This window comes from Heptranchias perlo, chromosome 2, assembly GCF_035084215.1.
Source record: "Heptranchias perlo isolate sHepPer1 chromosome 2, sHepPer1.hap1, whole genome shotgun sequence".
Classification (NCBI taxonomy): Eukaryota; Metazoa; Chordata; class Chondrichthyes; order Hexanchiformes; family Hexanchidae; genus Heptranchias; species Heptranchias perlo.
The window spans coordinates 164879476-164900466 of NC_090326.1; positions in this window are offsets into that span (position 1 = coordinate 164879476).

Genomic DNA, 20991 nt, shown 5'->3' on the forward strand with positions numbered 1-20991 from the left:
TCCCATGGGCTTTTACCTTTCTGACCAGTCTGCCATGTGGGACCTTGTCAAATGTCTTAATAAAATCCATGTAGACAACATCTACTGCACTACCCGCATCAACCCTCCTTGTCACTTCCCCAAATAATTTAATCAGATTTGTAAGGCATGACCTTCCCTGAACAAATCCATGCTGACTATCCCTGATTAAACCATGCCTTTCCAAGTGACAGTTTATCCTATCTCTCAGTATTGGTTCCAATAGTTTGCCCACCACCGAGGTAAGACTGACCGGCCTATAATTATTCGGCCTTTCCCTCGTACCCTTTTTAAACAATGGAACTATGTTTGCAGTCTTCCAGTCCTCCGGTACCTCCGCTGTATCTAGTGAGGATTGGAAAATGATCCTCAGAGCATCTGCTATTTCCTCCCTGGCTTCCTTCAATAGCCTAGGAAACAATCCATCCGGCCCTGGTGACTTATCAACTTTCAAGGATTCCAGTCCCTCTAGTACTTCCTCTCTCGTTATGTTTACCTTATTCAATATTTCACCCCTCTCCTCTTTAACTACTACATCTGGATCATCCCTTTCCTTTGTGAATATGGAGACAAAATATTCATTTAAAACCCTACCCACATCCTCTGCTTCTACACAAAAGTTACCCTCATCATCCCTGATAGGTCTGTAGGGAGTGGTGGTGTGTGTCAGCTTCACCTCTGACTTCTGAGCGGTTTGAATCGCTCCCACTCCCTGGGTTCTAGACCTTGGACTTATTTGGGGGTTGTGACAAAGTGCAGCAGACAACTAGTTTTGGTGCAAGAAACTTTGACCTTTATTCAAGAGAGAAAATACAACACAACAATCTTAACACTCTAATAAAATGGGGAACACTTTGGTACACACGAGGGAAATTACAGTGGAAAGATACCTCACCCCTCCCAATCCCGCTTTACTAGCTAAGTTGGACTCTAAAGGACCAGAGATAATGCTCACTAAACGGATCCTTGACAGTAATTCACCCAGAGGTAAGTCAGAAGTAGATTGTAGAGTGGAAACTTTGCGAATCTTCGGTTTTCTCCCAAGTTAGTTTTCTTTGGTCGCAGTGGCCTAATATTACCCGGTTGGTTGGTGGTAATATTCGGTTGGTTGTTTCGTAAGGCCCTTGTTGCCGCGAGGTGTCTGATGGTCACTGGGGCTGTTGCTCTGGTTTCTTCTTGTGTGTCGGCCTGTGTCTAGAGCTGCTGACCTTCTCTCTGTTGCCCCCTCGCCTTGTTGAACTGTCGTCTCCCGAGCTGTCGAACTCCTGGCTGAACTGAACAATCCTTTGCACTTGCAGGTCTGGCTGACCGGTTCTCTCACGTAGGGTTCGTTGGTTTCGCTTGAAACTGCTCTCCAAGAGACAGGCAGAACAAGAGAAGCAGGACACAAGAGCCAGCAAGAGCCAGAGAGAGAGAGAGGTTTTGAGTTTCCACTTCTATATCCTCTTACAATGGTCTTCGTCACTTTAAACAGACATGAAGTGCTTTTTTTAAACAGTTCTTACAAAGTCCTTAAGAATCTTTGATGGCTTTTGATGGTCCCTCATCATGTGGCAATTGCTTCTCCCAATGGGTCATTGTTTTAATTCCGATTTGCTGATCACCTGGTATACAGGCTTCCTTTTGTATCCAACGTCCTAGGTGTTGATCGGTTTTGCTTTAAAACAAAGACATGGCCCCACCATGTCTGGAGCAGTTGCCTCTTTCGGTGGCCTACTGCCTTTCGAATGAGTGCTGAGTGCTGACCACCTGCTGTAGGTTTTGCATTAAAACAGAGACATGTCTGAAGCAGTAATTCTCCCACATTCCACTGTGTGTGTTGTTGATTCGTCTGGTGACCTCTCACCTATCCTTCCATCTTAGGATTTTAGTCAATGGCCAAAGTTTTCCATACTCAGGGAAAAGGTGAATTCCCAGAATTCTTACAGTCGCCCCTACGAGGAAGCGAGTCCCTTAAAGGACATGGATTCCTCAAAGTACTTTTCCCTGGTTGATGCTTTCTGGTGCGGCGCATGTGAGTCGGCCCAATATTTCATCACCCTGAAATGGTTAGAAAAGAGTCCCAAGTCCTTTTCTTTAGGGTTTTCCTCCGAGTTTTGGGGGATCTATGAATTTTGAGAATCTTACAGGTCCCACCTTTTCCTTAGCTTTCCTCTTATTCTTAATGTACTGATAATACATCTTTGGGTTTTCTTTAATTTTACTAGCTAATATTTTTTCATGCCCTTTCTTTGCTCTCCTTATTTCCTTTTTTATGTCATCCCTGTACTTTCTATACTCCTCTAGGCTTTCTGCAGTATTTAGTTTTCTATGACAGCCATAAGCTTTCTTTTTCTGCTTTATCTTGCCCGTATATTTCTAGACAACCAGGGGGCTCTAGATTTGGCAGTGCCACCTGTTTTCTTTGAGGGGACATGTCTGCATTGTACCCGTAGAATTTCATTTTTTAGTGCCTCCCACTGGCTTGCCACTGATTTCTCCTCAAGTAGTTGTGTCCAGTCCACTTCTGCCAAATCACCTCTTAGTTCTGTAAAATTTGCCTTCCCCCAATTTAAAATGTTTACTCCTGATTTAACTCTGTCCTTTTCCATAATAATGCTAAAACTAACTGAATTGTGGTCACTATCCCTAATATGGTCACCCACTGTCACTTCACCCACTTGCCCATCTTCATTTCCCAGGACTAAATCTAGAATTGCATCCCCTCTTGTTGGGCTTGTCACATACTGGCTAAAAAGTTCTCCTGGACACCAATCAAGAATTTTGCACCCTCTGTGCCCCTCACACTGTTTGAATCTCAGTTGATGTTAGGGTAGTTGAAGTCCCATATTATTATTGCCCTCTTATTTTTGCACTCAGAAAATTGCCTACATATTTGTTCTTCTGTCTCCCTTTCGCTATTCGAGGGTCTATAGTACACTCCTTCTTAGCTCAACCCATATGGCCTCGATTGATGATCCATTTAGCATATCATCCCTTCTCACAACTGTAATTGATTCTTTAACCAATAATGCTATCCCTCCTTTTTTATCACCAACTCTATCCTGCCTAAAAACTCTATATCCAGGGATATTGAGCTGCCAGTTATCCCCCTCTTTAAGCCAGGTTTCCATTATAGCAATGATATGATGCTGCCATGTGTCTATCTGTGCCCTTAGGTAGCCAAAGGCAACTCTAGTTACTCTGAGGAAAGTGGAGCAGTTCTGCCAGTACTGGACTTATTACAGACAAATATCCCTGGCAACAAAACTTATTCTTCTGACCACAGGGTATGACTAATTCACAGAAAAACTCCTTCCCCTGAAAAGGAGCTGAATCAGTAGGGCATCAGTTGACAGGCCGCATTTCAGTCATCCCCAGCAACCTTAAAAAAACAGGTCGGGTAAAATCTACAGCCAGAATATCTTATTTAGCTTCCTGTACATAGAGAAATACCATGTCTAAAAAGATCTTGGCCTAGAAATTCGATTGTGCTGTGCTCGTTTTACAGACGTAAAACAGGCGCCTAATGGTCCAATATGGCGGGCTTATTCTGCGCTGGACGTGCACCTCCCCCACATTGGATCGGGCTCCTCCATAGGTGTCCACTGGGCATGTTAGAAGTATTAAAAATGCTGATTATAATATTTAAATAAGGGTCCTATGTTTTAGTCTCCCTCAGCGCCTGACTCGTCAAGTGATGGCACTAACAGGCAGCAAGGATTTTGCAACAACGCTATTTAAAGGGGTCATCCACTCCATACAGGTCAGTTCCTGGTTTGTTCTTTTCGGCTGCTGGTTAACTTCTGGTTATTTTTTTGTCCTTTTTTCTGTGTTCTACAACTGAATTCTGACTTCTGCTAACAGATTTTTGCTGGTGCTCGACTGCTTTTGTTTAATTTCAGAACAGTTTTATTGCAGTCATGTGTGGCCTGCAAGGTCTGCCTTTTGGGCTAGAGGAGGAGAGGGAGCAGTGAAGAAGACAGGAGAGAACAGGAGCAGCTAGGAGAAGAGGGAGGAGGGGGGGCAGTGTGCAGGAGGGCATAGCTACATTGGTTCTTCAGGGAGCACTTCTCCTACCACAACTTTACTGAGGAGCAATGTGTCAGGCACCTTTGCTTCACCAAGGAGGCTATCACCAAGCTATGCCACCTGTTGCAGCCAAAACCCAGCCTCAAACTAGGATGTGGACAGCATTGCCTGTGGCTTTCAAGGTCACCGTGGCTCTTAACTTGTATGCATCAGGCTCCTTCCAGGCTGTAGCAGGTGACATCAGCGATATCTTCCAATTTGTTGTGTACCACTGTAACTAGGATATCACAAAGGTTCTCTACACCAGGGGAGCACTTACTTTGCCTTCCCAATAGGCAGAGTGGAAGCAGGAAAGAACACTAGGCTTCGCCCGCATTGCAGGCTTCCACAGCATGCAAAATGCCATAGACTGCACTCACATTTCATGTGTGCTCCCCATCACCATTTTTTTTATTCGTTCATGGGATGTGGGCATCGCTGGCAAGGCCGGCATTTATTGCCCATCCCTAATTGCCCTTGAGAAGGTGGTGGTGAGCCGCCTTCTTGAACCGCTGCAGTCCGTGTGGTGACGGTTCTCCCACAGTGCTGTTAGGAAGGGAGTTCTAGGATTTTGACCCAGCGACGCTGAAGGCATATTTCTCAATAGAAAAGGAATCCACTCGTTCAATGTCCACCTTGTTTATGACCACAGGCAGTGCATTAAGCAGGTCTGTGCCCATTTTTCTGGTAGCAGTCATGTTTCATTCATCCTGCGCCAGTTCTTTGTGCTGCCTTTATTCCAACCAGGCTGTCAGGTCACCAGCTGCCTACTGGCCGACAAGAGGTATCCCATCAGACATGGCTTATGATTCCTGACAGGAACCTGGGCATAGCCATAGAGGTGTTCTACATCGAGAGCCATGTCACCACCAGAAATATCATCGAGCTTCCGCTGCCTGGACCATTCGGGAGGAGCTGTGTAGTACAGCCCTGACTGTATCACCATCTGGGCAGCAAGAAATGCAGGAGGAGAAAGAGCAGCATGAAGAGGAGCACCAGCAACACCTGACACATCATAATGAGCTGGCAGCACTAATTTCATGTGGCCCCTGTGACCACATAAACAGATCCATTTCCCCCACATGCCTCTTTTCAGGTGCGATTGAATTTTTAGGCCCTTGAATATAAATATTCCCTCAACGCTGCACTAGTTGATGAGAATCCTATGACAATTCCAGGTGGTCTGCTTCATCAGCATAAGTGCAGTGGAATGAAACCCCTGAAGTCGATTTTAATCCTACCTGTCGGGTGGAAACTGGGCGGTGGGCAGTTAAAATTCCCGGGTTTACTTACCAGCTGGAAAGCCACCTGGATCCTGCAGTGTCCAATTTTAACCTGCAATCCAATAACGCACTCAAGTCATAAACCAGTTGGTAGCATTGCTCTTCTTGTACCTTTTCTGGTCAAGTGGGGTGGGAAATTGCACAGGTGTCATAAGCCAAGGTAGCCCTTGTCTGTCAGGAGCCACCCAGACACTTCACTATCTAGTTGGAACAGCGCTAGGATGGTGGAGTGCCTTAACACAAAAAGCTCTTTATAAATGCAAGTTCTTTTGATTTTTTTTTAATCCCCTCAGGTTTGCTTGGGACTTTTTTTGTGAAACCCAGACATGAATCAAGTCTAAATGAACTAGCACAATTGGCTGGGTTTAAGAGCTTTATATGATGCAAGATTGAGTTTATATGTGCTACCATCCAATCAAGGTTAGCCAGGTTCCTAAGATGTATGATGGATAAATATTTTCAAAAAATAACGAAGACCCTACAAAATCTTTTGTATCACTTTGATTTTCTTTCAAGACTATTTTCAGACATTAGCTGAAGTCCCATTTTTTAGGTTGGCAAGGAAGCACAGCTCATTAAAACCCCTAAGTGTTGTACTATGGAGTGTTAGGTATTTTGTTTGCTTCCACACAATAATGCTGATTCTAGTTATGCTGGCAAAGGTTGCTGCCAGGCACTTCCAAAGATATTTGAGATCAGAAACAAATATTATGCAAATCCTAATGGTCAGTTTTAGAATTAGTTTATTGGAGATCTGAAAACCAGTCACCAGTCTGCCCTTAAACATGAGAACAAGATAACTTAAAAAGAGGAAGCCTTAGCCTCACCAATTGTATCTTAAAGTTGGAATGAAAGGCTCCCCCTTATCTAATTTGCAGAACAAATTGGAGAAATTGGATTTGATCTCATCGGCACAATATATTGGGTTGCTGGTGTGAATAAATATTTTTAGTATTGATGTGCAAGGTCGCATGGTTTACCACGATCTTGTGCCACGTATACCCATTGCTTTCAGGAGTCATATTAAAATCTGATCAAGTGCAATATGTCATTCAGCAGTTATCAAAAGAGACTGGTGAATCCCCAGCTATCTCTGTTTAGAAGCTTTTGGATTTCATCCTTTAATTGGTGATGGCATGATTATGGATCTTCCTGAGGAGATAGTATAATTTTAAGTAATCCTGCAATCAGATATTCACCATGAGCCATATTGAGCATAGTTGGGAGAAAATTGCATAACTAAAAAGGGATATTGTTCAGGGTGACTTGTTTGAATTTGCATTTTGCAGCATGTTTCTCATGACAAAAAAATGCAAGTGTAAGAATGGCACAGTTATGCTTAAAGCCTGAGGTGACCCTTAGCTACACTGTATCAAAGTATTTCAATTAAGCAGCTAAAACCTGTTCAAAAATCCTCTTTGCAGTGCCATCTGTAATGAAGATTACTCAAAGCTTTTCAGTGGCTGTCACCTTCATTACCTCATCAAAACGGGAAGAATTGTTCGTTCATGGGATGTGGGCATCGCTGACGAGGCTGGCATTTATTGCCCATCCCAAATTGCCCTTGAGAAGGTGGTGGTGAGCCGCCTTCCGTGTGGTGACGGTTCTCCCACAGTGCTGTTAGGAAGGGAGTTCCAGGATTTTGACCCAGCGACGATGAAGGAACGGCGATATATTTCCAAGTCAGGATGATGTGTGACTTGGAGGGGAATGTGCAGGTGGTGGTGTTCCCATGTGCCTGCTGCTCTTGTCCTTCTAGGTGGTAGAGGTCGCGGGTTTGGGAGGTGCTGTCGAAGAAGCCATGGCGAGTTGCTGTAGTGCATCCTGTGGATGGTACACACTGCAGCCACTGTGCGCCGGTGGTGAAGGGAGTGAATGTTTAGGGTGGTGGATGGGGTGCCAATCAAGCGGGCTGCTTTATCTTGGATGGTGTCGAGCTTCTTGAGTGTTGTTGGAGCTGCACTCATCCAAGCAAGCGGAGAGTATTCCATCACACTCATGACTTGTGCCTTGTAGATGGTGGAAAGGCTTTGGGGAGTCAGGAGGAGAGTCACTCTCTGCAGAATACCCAGCCTCTGACCTGCTCTTCTAGCCACAGTATTTATGTGGCTGGCCCAGTTAAGTTTCTGGTCAATGGTGACCCCCAGGATGTTGATGGTGGGGGATTCGTTGATGGTAATGCTGTTGAATGTCAAGGGGAGGTGGTTAGATCCTCTCTTGTTGGAGATGGTCATTGCCTGGCACTTATCTGGCGCGAATGTTACTTGCCACTTATGAGCCCAAGCCTGGATGTTGTCCAGGTCTTGCTGCATGCGGGCTTGGACTGCTTGTATTTGAGGGGTTGCGAATGGAATTGAACACTGTGCAATCATCAGCGAAGATCCCCATTTCTGACCTTATGATGGAGGGAAGGTCATTGATGAAGCAGCTGAAGATGGTTGGGCCTAGGACACTGCCCTGAGGAACTCCTACAGCAATGTCCTGGGGCTGAGATGATTGGCCTCCAACAACCACTACCATCTTCCTTTGTGCTAGGTATGACTCCAGCCACTGGAGAGTTTTCCCCCTGATTCCCATTGACTTCAATTTTACTAGGGCTCGTTGGTGCCACACTCTGTCAAATACTGCCTTGATGTCAAGGGCAGTCACTCTCACCTCACCTCTGGAATTCAGCTCTTTTGTCCATATTTGGACCAAGGCTGTAATGAGGTCTGGAGCCGAGTGGTCCTGGCGGAACCCAAACTGAACATCGGTGAGCAGGTTATTGGTGAGTAAGTGCCGCTTGATAGCACTGTTGACGACACCTTCCATCACTTTGCTGATGATTGCGAGTGGACTGATGGGGTGGTAATTGGCCGGATTGGATTTGTCCTGCTTTTTGTGGACAGGACATAGTTGGGCAATTTTGCACATTGTCGGGTAGATGCCAGTGTTGTAGCTGTACTGGAACAGCTTGGCTAGAGACGCAGCCCAGCTAAAATATATGTTAGCTGGGAATTGAGACTTTTTTGAATTCACTAAAATTACTTTTGATTTTAAGAATTGTTACTGGAACTTATTTTTAAGGAAAGTTCTAGATGGTTGTATATAAGTAACGTCACTGTACTTTTGTATGGTTTTTTTGTACAGTTTACAATGTTTCTTTCACTGGTACCCACCATTCACATCTGGTATTTAAATTAAGAGTTTGAAGATGAAAGATCCTTATTGGTAAATCCTGCAGCATGCACTCCAAAATAGACGGGGCATTTATGGCTTCCCACCTCATTTCATCCGTGTTACATCCCAATAAATGGGTCTTGAAGAAACCTGACAGGTATTGCACTGGGATACTCTGAGGCTCAAGAGAGTCTGTGGGGGTACCTGTGGCAGTCCTCAGATCCACTGAGAGAAGAAGTTACTTCAGGATCTAAATGTGCTCTCCCTCCTCATGGACGATGTTTGGACCTCAGGACCTTCTGGCTTGTTCCTAGTTGTTATGATCTGGGATGCATTGCCTGAAAGGGTAGTGCAAGCAGATTGAATAATAACTTTCAAAAGGGAATTGGATAAATATTTGAAGGGCGGGGGAGTGGGACTAATTGGATAGCTCTTTCAAAGAGCTGGCAAAAGCATAATGGGCCGAAAGGCCTCCTTCTGTGCTGTACCATTCTATGATTCTTTCATTCTATGGCTTTGCTCTCTAGCAGTATCCGGAACATTGTAATACCAGTTTCAGGCTCTATGGAATCCTGTTTCGCTATAGTAACTCTCACACGCTGTGCAAACCCTTGTTATTTTTTTTCAGGATGTTTGTGATGCTGGAAAGGTTGCATTAATACTCATCCCTAGTTGCCTTGAGGTGATGGTAGGCCTTCTGTCGCAGTTGTATTTACAATTGAGTGGCTTGGTTGGCCAATGTTCGAAGGACATCAAAGGGGGAATTTTAACCCCACACAACGGGTGGGACAGTGGCAGGCAAGTAGATTAAAATTTCAAAAATCTAAAACCTGCCTCTAACGCGCTCATTTCCGGTTTTAATGGAGGCGGGTTTGGATATGGCTGAATAACCCACTCGAGATTGGGGGGGTCCGTCATTATAATATGTTAATGAGGATACTTTCATGAGATTGTGGCAGCAATTTGAAAGTAACGCCTTCTGCTTGGGTTTCCTGGGACTCTGGAATCTCGGCAGTAAAACACAGGCGAGATTGAGCGACACTTCATGGGAATGGTTAAAGATCAGGCGTCCCGATGTGGATAAAGGCTCAGTACTCACATCTACTTTCTCAGTTCCCTCTGGAAAACGATTTGGTGAGAGTTCTTCTTGTGACAGACATATTGGTACAGTTTGGAGGTGTTCACACAGAGAACATCACGATGGGTGGCACCATGGCTGCTTTAGATTGGATTTCGGACGAGGAAGATACCCACCACCCACAGCAGCAAGGTCATATTGTGCTGGAAGCGAGAGAGGAGCCGACAGAGAGGGGACGTTGTTCGCAGGAGGCACAACCCAACAGGGTGTATAGACGGAGGCTCAGCTACCTTGATCTCTCTCAAGAGCTGTGCTTCCGGAGGCTCAGGTTCTCACGTCAGGTGATCACAGACACCTGCAGCCTCCTAAATGTAGAGCTGCTCCCTGCTGGACCCGGTGGGCCATGCATTACCAGAGGCTGTGGAAGTCACCACTGCCCTCAATTTTTTTGCCTGTGGCTCCTTCCAGGGCGTTACTGGAGACATTGAGGGCCTCCTAGTTGGCTGCACATAAACACATAAGGCAGATGACGGATGGATTGTTTGCCAGGGTTGGGAGTTATTTAAACCACCCCCCTACCCCGCAATGACAATAGCTAGAATGAGCGGGTTCTCAGATTTGCGTTTTTGGCTGGCTTCCCACTGGTTCCGGGTGCCATCGATTGCACACGTGGCAAACTGAGCTCCACCAGATCAACCAGGAATATTTGTCAACCGTAAGGGATTTCATTCCACTAATGTGCGGCCATAAGAAAAAGTTCATGCAGGTCTGTGCTAGATTCCCAGGGAGCTGCCATGATGCTTCCATCCTGCATCAGTCCGACGTGTTCGTACCTGGAATCCCCCCTTAAGGACATCCAAAGACTTGAATGTGGGGGGCTTGATCAAGAAGTTTGCAGATGATACAAAAATTGGCTGTGTGGTTGATTGTGAGGAGGAAAGCTGTAGACTGCAGGAAGATATCAATGGACTGGTCAGGTGGGCAGAAAAGTAGCAAATAGAATTCAATCCAGAGAAGTGTGAGGTAACACATTTGGGGAGGGCAAACAAGGCAAGGGAGGATACTGAGAGGTGTAGAGGAAGTGAGGGACTAGATAAGCTACAAATGTATAATTTCTTCTGACTTTAAACTGGACTGGTCCTAGGATCTGTTGCACATGCCACTAGTTTGTTTCTTCATTATCATATGAGTTAGGCCACATTTCTGCTGTAACTTATTTTGTTGATTTTAAAAATTTCCTTAAAAATTTTTCTTTTTCTGAAAAATAAGGAAGGGGAGATATGGGTTGAGGAGAAGAAACACAAAGTTAGCATGCAGGTACAGCAAAGAATTAGAAAGGCAAATGGCATGTTGGCCTTTATTGCAAGGGGTTTGGAGTACAAGAGCAAGGAAGCCTCGCTACAATTGTACAGGGCTTTGGAGTACTGCGTACAGTTTTGGTCTCCTTATTTAAGGAAGGATATATTTGCCTTGGAGGCGGTGCAACAAAGGCTCACGAGATTGATTCCTGAGATGAGAGGGTTGTCCTATGAAGAGAGGTTGAGTAGAATGGGTCTATACTCTGGAGTTTAGAAGAATGAGAGGTGATCTCATTGAAACATATAAGATTTTGAGGGGGCTTGACAGGGTAGGTACTGAGAGGTTGTTTCCTCTAGCTGGAGAGTCTGGAACTAGGGTCATGATCGCAGGATAAGGGGTCGGCCATTAAGACTGAGATGAGGAGGAATTTCTTCACTCAAAGGATTGTGAATCTTTCGAATTCTCTACCCCAGAGGGCTGTGGATGCTGACTCGCTGAGTATATTCAAGGCTGAGATGGATAGATTTTTGGACTCTAGGGGAATCAAGAGATATGGGGATTGTGCAGGAAAGTGGAGTTGAGGTTGAAGATCAGCCATGATCTTAATCGAATGGTGGAGCAGGCTCAAGGGACTGTATGGCCCACTCCTGCTCCTATTTCTTATTTTCTTATGTTCTTATGAAGAGGAACAGTCCATTTAGGTGGATTTTTGACCTTTTAAAAATTAGTTCACCAGTTTCCTCCACTGTGATAACACAAAGAAAACTGCTGCCAGAAATTCACGTGTAAATTTTGCTAATGACTGCATTAACTAGTTGGAGTAAGCCACTTTGGTTGGTAGTTTCCTCAGAGCTGCTCCCGCTCTGCCACCGTATCCTCGCCAGAAATGCAGAAGAAACTCCATTTATGCATGTAAAAGGGGTTTCTGCCAAATTTATGGCGGCAGAGCGGGAGCACCGCCAAGGAAATTCCTGGTCTTGACTCTTAAGGATATTTTTAAATCAAACAGAATAGTGCAGTGACTTTTTTTCCATTTTATGTAGGTAGAAATGAATAGGGAATTATGTTGAGTAATAACACATGGCAAATAAATAGCATAACTTATGGTACTTGTCAAACAGTTTTCAAATAGTAAGATTAATTTTTCAGCATTAAAAACCTTGTATCAAAAAGTGAATGTTTACAATTGGGTGCATGGTAGCCAAAAAGTCAAAAATGGCAGCAGTCACACATGAAATGCATCAATATCTTGCAACAAATGGCCAGAGAAAAATTGTTGAAATCAGCAACAAAACCATAGTATGAATTACCCAGATGAGGCTCAAGAGAAAAAAATTGAGTTTGGTCAGAATTGGGAGATGGGAAGACGATTCAGATAATTGCTGTTTGATAGAATACTGTCACGGGCTTGAATCTCTCTTGAATAAGCCTACAGCTACCCTCTGTGCCTTTCTTTGCATTCTCTGATGGGCCCATTGTGACACCGTTACCATCAGAACAGCAACCCTAACTTCCCCACCCTCCAATTTCGCCAACCTTCTCACCCAGTGTGCTTGTTGGTGGCTAATCTTGTGAATCTCCTCCTTTTCCTGCTCATCCCACCCACCACTGCCCCCAACCTCTGCTGCCAGATCAACAATGAATGTCCCTCTCCGATTTCCCTCCAGAGTGTCTGCTGACGTGAACAAGGCCCTTGCCAACCATGATATTATTCTGAATGATTATATTGACATCCTAGCTTCTGCCAAAACTTTCCCCTTACTGAAGCCTCTCCTCCTCGCTATATTTACCTCCACTGCCCCCCCAAAACCAAAGGGCAGCGTGGCCCTCATCACCAGGTCACACCATGGCATCTCTCTTGACTCCTCCTTTGACCCCTTTCACCTGGAAACATCCTGTTGCATAAAACCTTTCAGCTGTTATTACTTTAACAGCCATTGACATGGCTGTACCCCTGGTGCCAAGAGCTGGTACACCTCACTGATGACATCTAGAAAAACTGCAGCCTTCTCAAACGCTAACTTTGGAAGAATTCCGTATATGATCTCATTGATCTATAAATCCTCTGGTGTGGGTATCTTTGTTTCTGATGGTGCCTACATGATGTGGTATTTTCAAAGCTTTCCTCCTCTCCTTGTCTTAGACAAACTCTTCCTCAAAGCATAAAACAATGGCAAGATAGAAAACCTTTATTTTTGTACAAGGTAATTCTGCCTTTAAATTCTTTGCAAATAGCAACAACTACATTTAAATCCTGATAACACAATGTTGTACTGTCATGGAAGTCGATTCCAGTCATCAAACACTTGCAGGAAATCTGTATGCACTGAGCTCTGTGCTTCGTAATCCTTTTTCACCTCTGGGACACCGTACGGGCAGTGCTTTCTGGGGGCAGAAACTTAGTGCAAAAAACTGGAAAATATCAGGGAGTACTTAGCTGTGCCCCATCTTTCATTTACATATGGAGGGGCAGGTTCAGGGCAGGCAGATCTGGGTTATGGCAGCTTGTATGTAATCGCAAGAAGAGGTTCATGCAAATCTGTGCCTGCTACCCAAAAAGCTGCCATACTGTTTTCATTTTAAGGCAGTCCAATATCTCCCCCTCTCAATGTTCCAACCTGGGGGCAATCTTAGAGGGTGGCTGCTTGGAGACAAGTGGATGCTCCCTTCTACCGCGACTGATGACACCCCTTTGTAACACCTCCACTCCATAGCGGAACAGATAACAGCAGCCATATCGCCACAAGGTGAGTCATTGAGCAGGCCGTGATTTAGTGCCTTGATACTTCCGTGGGCTCCCTGCAATATTCCCTAGCCAGAGTATCACGAATCATTGTGGCACACTGGGTTCTTCATAACATGGCACAGCAGAGAGGACTGGATGTGCAGGAGGAAGGCGGCAACAGGAATCCTCATCTGATGAGGAAGGGGAGGGTGAAGAGCACACTGCATAATATGAAGAAGGGCATGAGGAAATATAGCGCCGTTCCTTCATCGTCGCTGGGTCAAAATCCTGGAACTCCCTTCCTAACAGCACTGTGGGAGAACCGTCACCACACGGACTGCAGCGGTTCAAGAAGGCGGCTCACAACCACCTTCTCAAGGGCAATTAGGGATGGGTAATAAATGCCGGCCACGCCAGCGACGCCCACATCCCCAAAACGAATTAAAAAAAAGGATCATCTTGCGCTCCGAGATACAAGGGATGCAGTGCTAGCTCAACGCTTCACTTAAACACTTCCTTCTCCTCCCATTCTTCTACACCCAGCCCCCCTTGCACTAAAATTCCCTCCATCTTCACTCAATAGTTTCTTAATCCTCCATTTTATCACCTTACTATCATTATACCAACTTTCACATCAAGGACATAATGATAAGGCAGGCACAGAAGTTGCCTTGTAAACAATGTGCTCACCAAAGTGATAAAAGTGAATAAGGTTTCAATGTGCATAAGAAAACAAACTCTTGAATGAATCATTAAATACCCAAGTGTCAACCCCAGTACACTTTTTAACAGATGGTTTCCTAACTACTCTACCACTTCTATGAGGAGCAATCCCAGTGGTTTGAGCAGAGCTGGTGGTAGGCTACTGTGCATTTTCTTGGGACACCTGAGATGCTTGCGGCCACCGTCGTCTGAGTGCTCCACCCCATGAGGGCCCGGCTACAGACTGCTACTCGTCGACTTCTGCTGTGGCAGTCTGGGCCAGGTGGCTTTCAGGCACAATGTCGGGTATTGGTTGAGGGAGGAGACAGGCTAACATCCTGAGAGAGGTCCACACTTACTTCGCACATGTTGTGAATCTCGCTCCCCTGGGGCTGCGGCTCATCAGTCCTACTGGTCTGCTGGAGAACAGACTGCAGGAGATGAGTAACGCTTTGGAAGCCCCTGTCTACTCCACCCACCAGTTTCTCTAAGGTGGAGCAAAAGTTGGAGCCCAGGGTTTGTATTGCAGCAGTCTGAGCCTGTATGAAGGCTGCAAAAGCTGGTGACGCTGACTCCCATTGAGGGCCCAGATGTCGTGTCCCTGGAGGTGACCACGTGCTCCAGGTTAGATTCCAGAGTGGAAATCACCTCCGATAGCACTTTACGCATGGTGAAAGTGGACTCCTCCATCCTTCCTGGCAGGACTGCTAACACCTCACATTTGTTGTTGTGCCTCCAGAATTCTCCTTTTCATGGCTGGGCCCTGGAGTTCCATATCTGTCCTGCTGAGCAGAGTTTGGAGAGGATGGTGCCCTCCGGTGCGTTGTCTCTTGGGATGTCCCTGAGACCATGATCTGCTCCTGCTCACTTGTGCTGTGAGACTCACCAGCTCCACTCTGGCAGGAAGGATGGAGGAGTCCACTTTCACCATGCGTAGGGTGTTATTGCAGGGGATTTCCACTCTGGAATCTAACCTGGAGCACGTGGTCACCTCCAGGGACACGACAGCCGGGCCCTCAATGGGAGTCAGCGTCATCAGCTTTTGCAGCCTTCATACAGGCTCAGACTGCTGCAATACAAACCCTGGGCTCCAACTTTTGCTCCACCTTAGAGAAACTGGTGGGTGGAGTAGACAGGGGCTTCCAAAGCGTTACTCATCTCCTGCAGTCTGTTCTCCAGCAGACCAGTAGGACTGATGAGCCGCAGCCCCAGGGGAGCACATTCGACGTGCCAGTCTCAGTGCTGGTGCCTGGAAGGGATGTATCACTTGATGGTGTGTCCTCAGGAGGGATGACTTCCTCCGAGGTGCCTTCATCATCTAGAGGAAATTGGTCCTGTTGTTCATGTGAAGAACCTGGCGGAAATAGATGTAGAGTTAGGATGAGAATGAAAAGATTTAAATGAGCACATGAAAAGCTTGACTGGTTGAGGTGTTGAAGTTGTTTGAAGGTGCAGTTGCTTGTGGGAGATGAAGGGGTATATGTTTAAATTAGTCACCCTGCTCTGCCGAGTCGCCAACCTCGCTATCACCAATGTTGACAGTGTTGCATGCCCGACTTATCTCCAGTGCTTCTTCCTCTGTGACTGTCATATACTATCGTGGTCCTCCACCAGACCTGGCCTTTTACCTGTTACTCTCTGCTCTCCTCATGTAAGAGGTAGGACAGCGTTATGAGCGGCTAGCAAAGATGTGTGCCTATTCTGGATGTGCATGGGTGAAAGGGAAAAGAAGGAACATTTTATGGGAGTGGGAATGTCATTCATGTACAGTAACTGCTACAGTGTGAATTGAGAAGGTTTGATGAGATGAGGTACAGGCTCAGCAACTTAGAGCAGATGAGGTGAGGATGACGTTAGTGGCAGCAGTGAAAGGAGGAAATGAGCGGTTAAGATATGTTAGCAGTGAGGATCAGAGGTGGTACAGTGTGACATGTTATTGGTGGTGAGAAAAGCATGGCAGGGGCGAGGATTGATGTGAATGGTGTTGGAGGAACGAGAGACTGAAAGCAGGTGCACTGCAAGAGATGGGTAAAGAAGGAGGTGAAGTGACATTTCCTGTCCTGTTGAGGTTATTGAATCTTTTGTGGCACTGTATCCACACCCTCAACATTACACTCCTGCTGCTCACTTCTTCAGCAATCTTCAGCCACACTTTCATGGTGATGGAGCAAGGTTTTTCTTGCCACTCTTTGGGAATAAGACATCCCTTCTGGCCCTCACTGCTGCCAACTAAGGAGGTATTTGGGAATCTGGGGGCCACCTTACTTTTCTTACCAGCCACGAAAACACTTTCCCACATAAACTTAAACGTTCTCCGCTTTGTGCCCTCAGCGAATGCAGCCTCCCTTTAAGAGGTGCATTCACGGTACAGGCAAAACTATAATTGAAGAATGAGCGGCCTTTAAGGAGGAGATGGTTTGGGTACAGTCTAGGTACATTCTCACGAGGGAGAAAGGTAGGGCAACTAAAGCCAGAGCTCCCTGGATGACAAAAGAAATAGTGTAAGATGAAGCAGAAAAAAGGGGCATATGACAGTTATCAGGTTGATAACGCAAGTGAGAAGCAGGCAGAATAAAGAAAGTTCAGAGGGGAAGTGAAAAAGGAAATAAGAGGGGCAAAGAGAGAGTGTGAGAATAGACTGGCAGTCAACATAAAAGGGAATCCAAAAGTCCTCTATAGGCATGTAAACAGTAAACGGGATAGTAAGAGGAGGGGTGGGGCCGATTAAGAACCGTAAAGGAGATCTGCTCATGGAGGCAGAGGCCATGGCCGAGGTATTAAATGAGTACTTTGCATCTGTCTTTAGGCATAGAGTACAAAAGCAAGAAAGTCATGATGAACCTTTATAAAACACTGGTTTGGCCACAACTGGAGTATTGTGTCCAGTTCTGGTCACCGCACTTTAAGTACTTCATATCTTTCCGAGAAGAGATTTACTAGAATGATTCCAGGGATGAGGGCCTTTAGTTACCTGGATAGACTGGAGAAGCTGGGGTTGTTCTCCTTGGCACAGCGAATGTTGCGAGGAGATGTGATAGAGGTATTCAGAATCATGAAGGGTCTAGACAGGATAGATAGAGAGAAACTATTCCCATTGGCAGAAAGGTCAAGAACCAGAGGGCATAAATTTAAGGTGATTGGCAAAAGAACCAAAGAGGACATGAGGAGAAACTTTTTTTTTACACAGCAAGTGGTTAGGATCTGGAATGCACTGCCAGAGGGGATGGTGGAGGCAGATTCAATCATGGCTTTCAAAAGGGAACTGGATAAGTACTTGAAAGGAAAAAGTTTGCAGGGCCAGGGGGATAGGGCAGGGGAGTGGGACTAGTTGGATTGTTCTTGCATAATGCTGGCATGGATTCGATGGGCCGAATGGCCTCCTTCTATAATTCTAAATACTGGCCAGCATTCCCACTGGAAATTGCATCCTGTGGGCGGGACATCTGCAGACGCGCCAATTGGCAGGAAAACCCGGCAAAATTATGGAAATGAGGCCCAGCCGTTAAAATCGGCCAGGCCTCCGCACCTTTGAACTTCTGGACTTGTCACGCTTCGGGGATTGCACGCTCCATTCCTGCCCCCCCCCCCCACCGTTAAAATTGGGGCCAAGCTGTCAGACACTCTGATGGCTGTGGGGTTGAGAGAAGTGGGGGAAGATACAGAGTTGGGTATCGTCAGTATGTATATGGAAGCTGACTGCACGTCTGTGGATGATGTCACCAACATCATATAGATGAAGGAAAAGGTGTGGGTCACAGGTAGACCTCTGGGAAACTTCTGAGGTGACAATGTGGGGGAGGGAAAATAAGCCATTGCTAGAGACACGTTGGCTACTTCCATTACATAGAAGTGGAACCATAAAAGGGCAAGGGAAGCAAGGCAGTCTTTCTGCTTAGGGAACTGTGCATTTTCCAGGGGCAAAAGTTAGGAAAATCAGCCCTGGACATTCAAGTGTCATTGGGTTATTTTTTCCCCAGTGTGGAGATCGTTAATTGCTATTAAAGTATAGTCAAGAATAGCAAAACGAATGGACATTAGTTTTCAGAATTATGAGTTGGGCTATCAGCTTTGATGAGTGGGTGAGCTGACTGCCTGCCAGCTTACATGAGTAACTGTCAGTAAGTCTTTTATCCGTCCATATAAAACTAAATAATTACTTTTTTCACATTATGCTTTTGCTTTGTTAGAGAATATACTGCTTTAAATGATTAGGTTATACACTGAAAACCTAATCATTTTTGTTTAGCATTAGACTGGTGGTGTTCAACTTTTGCGGATGACCCAAATCTGATGGCATTAGCACCAACTATAGGTCCGCCACCTCAAGCCTGTGCCCTACCCAATCCCAAAGTAGTTTCTGATGGAGCAGGATATTGTGGTGCAGCTGCGGCTCCAAAGAGACAGGAACATAATGTGCCAATAGCTGTGCCTATTCAAGGTAATAGTAAAATTAGTAAAGTAGAAATATACTTGAATTTAAATACATTATGATGAAGGACTGGATAGTTATTGTGGCCCTGAATGAACTCTGCTGTTACTGCAAGAATCTGGTGGAACCTAACACAAAAAGGCACCCGGTTTTGCTGGGTCCTCATTGACTCCAGTAGGCCACTGTCTGCCTTTTAAGGGACCTGCTCCCACCCCTTAAAAGGCCAGTAACACCAAAGGGAGAAGCTGTTCGTGGGGACTCCCTAACCTAGTGAGAGAGTTGAGAAATACTGGCTTTCAGATGGATGCAAGGATGGGGTGGTCCAGGCCAAGGAAGTTGCCTGGACCCCCGAAGACTGAGAAACATTAAAAAAAATCTGTGCTAGTCCCCTTACACAAAGGGCCAAGAAGGGGAAATGGTTGAGGCTTGAGAGGCCAAGGCACAGTCTTCCCTCCCAAATATCAACTATTATTACTATTGAATCTACTTCCACCACCCTTTCAGGTAGCATATTCCAGATCGTAACAACTCAATGTGTGAACAAATTTCTCCTCATCTCACCTCTGGCTCTTGTGCCAATTACTTCAAATCTGAGTACTTTGGTTACTGACCCTTCAGCCAGTGGAAACAGTATCTCCTTATTTACTCCATCAAAACCTTTCATGATTTTGAACATTTCTTAAATCCCCCCGTAACCCTCTCTGCTCTAGGAAGAACAATCCCAGCTTCTCTAGTCTCTTCACATAACTAAAGTCCTTCATCCTTGGTACCATTCTGGTAAATCTCCACTGCACCCTCTCCAAGGGCTTGACATCCTTCCTAAAGTGTGGTGCCCAGAATTGGACACGATACTCTAGCTGAGGCCTAACCAGTGATTTATAAAGGTTGAGCATAACTTCCTTGCTTTTGTACTCCATGCCTCTATTTATAAAGATAAGGATCCCGTATGCTTTAATAGTCTTATCAAATTGTCTTGCCACCTTCAAAGATTTGTGTATGTGAACCCACAGGTCTCTTTTCCTGCAGCCCCTTTAAAATTGTACCATTTAATTTATATTGCACGTCCTCATTTTTCCTTCCAAAATGTATCACTTCACACTTTTCTGCATTAAATTTCATCGGCAATGTGTCTGCCCATTTCACCAGCCTGTCCATGTCCTCCTGTAGTCTATTATCCCATGTACCCTAGTGCAAGTCATTAACACATACCAAAAAGAGTAGTGGTGATAATCTCGACTCCTGGGGAACATACTGTATACTTCCCTCCAGTCTGAAACAACTGTTCACCATTACTCTCTGCTTTCTGTCCTTAGCCAATTTCATATCCATGCTGCCACTGCCCCATTGATCCCATGGGCTTCAATGTTGCTAACAAGTCTATTATGTGGCACTTTATCAAATGCCTTTTGAAAGTCCATGTAAACGACATCAACCGCACTACTCTCATCCACCCTCTCCGTTACTTAATCAAAGAACTCAATCAAATTTGTCAGACAGGATTTTCTTTTAACAAATCCGTGCTGGCTGTTATTTATTAACCCATGTTTTTCCAAGTGACAATTAATTTTGTTTTGGACTATTATCTCTAAAAGTTTCCCCACCGCCGACATTAGGCTGACTGGCCAGTAGTTTATCCCTCTCTCCTTTTTTGAAGAGGGGTGTAACATTTGCAGCGCTCCAAATCTCTGACACCATTCCCAAAGCCAAGGAGGATTAAAAGGTTGTGGCTAGAGCCGCTGCTATTTCCACCCTTAATTCCCTCAGCAGCCTAGGATGCATTCCATCCGGATGGGGGGGACTTTTCTACTTTGAGCGCTGACAACCTTTTAAGTACCTCATTATCTATTTTTATCCTATCCAATTTCTGTACTATCTCCTCCTTTACTGTGACATTGGCAGCATCCTCTTTAGTGAAGACAGATGCAAAATACTCATTTAGTACCTCAGCCATGCCCTCTGCCTCCACAAGATCTCCATTTTTGTCCCTAATCAGGCCCACCCTTCCTTTGACTATATGGTTATAAAAGAGACTTTTGGGTTCCCTTTTATTTTAGCTGCTAATCTATTCTTATACTCTCTCTTTATCCCTCTTATTCCCTTTTTTAGTACTCCTCTGTACTTTCTATATTCAGCCTGGTTCTCTATTGTATTATGAACCTTGCATTTGTCATAAGCCTCCTTTTTCTGTTTCATTTTAATCTATAACATTAGTCTTCCAGGGAACTCTAACTTTGGATGCACTTCCTTT